Below are 1181 nucleotides of genomic sequence, written 5' to 3'. Positions count from 1 at the left end.
AGCATGCGGTGCTACCATGGCGAGACCAGGGCATGATGAGACAGGTTCTTCTAGAGCTCAGGAGGGTGCTGGGATGGCTGATGCCCAGTATAGGAGGCTGTCGAGGAGGATGGATGCTATGTATGAGACGCAGAACAGGTTTGCTCAAGAGCTCACCCTTGCACTTGGGACTGCTTTTAGAGGCCTTGGAGCTGACATCCAGTGGCCCATTTTTGGTGAGGACTCTGCATATCCGCCTCTTGATACTCCACCCTCTGAGGGTGATGATGATGATCTCTCCGAGTAGGTATACCCTGTGTTCCTTTCTACTACCTTCACTGGGGACAGTGAAGATTTTAAGTTTGGGGGTGGTAGTTAAGGAATATTTTGTGTGTGTGTCATATAGTTGCATATTCATGATAGTTTAGTTCATATAATTGCATATTTTTGTCATATAGTTTTTTTTATTTTATTTTATAGCTTTATTTATCATGTCATGTAGCTCATGCATATACCATGATCCCTTTTGCGTTGCTTTACCAATTGATTTGTGATGTTGATGCGAGTGTAATGATAGCGTTAAAGGATGCTGAGTCTTGTAGGTTGACGTGCATGCTAGAAACAATTGTAATTTCACTAAGTCTTAGAGAATGCTTAAGGACTAGATTGTTGTTATGGTTGACGTGAATGCTTAAGGGCCTGGATTCACATTCTGGTTATTGCTGTCTTGGGTATTGTTGTTGTTGTTGTTGTTGTTGCTTTCTTGATAAGTGGCATTTTATACCACTTAGAACGTCTTATAATGGCTTGAATTGATGTCTTAAAATCAAGTATTTTGTGTATTTGATGCGTTTTTCTAGTGTTTGTGCATTTCAGGGTATTACTTGCGTTTGTGGAAAGATTTTATCAAGAATAAGCCTTGGCATGTGTTTGGCATTGCGCGTGGGAAGATAGGAGCAGAATGCAGCAAAGAACAGGAGCAAAAGCAGAGTTTTTCCAGAAGGGGTCTGAGCGCCCGCTCAGCTCTACTGAGCAACATCTCAGGAACCTGAGCACCCGCTCAGGATTGCTGAGTGGCCACTCAGGGACGGAAATTTTAATTATTATTTTTAGACTCCTAATTATGTTAAGCTTCCAACTTCTGAGATAGCTGGGTTTTGTGGGACTCCTATATAAGTAGTTTTCAGAGACGTTTCACATAG

This window comes from Apium graveolens, chromosome 4 (assembly GCF_009905375.1).
Source record: "Apium graveolens cultivar Ventura chromosome 4, ASM990537v1, whole genome shotgun sequence".
NCBI lineage: Eukaryota > Viridiplantae > Streptophyta > Magnoliopsida > Apiales > Apiaceae > Apium > Apium graveolens.
The sequence above is the reverse complement of the archived record's forward strand: the minus strand, read 5'-3'. Positions refer to the sequence as shown.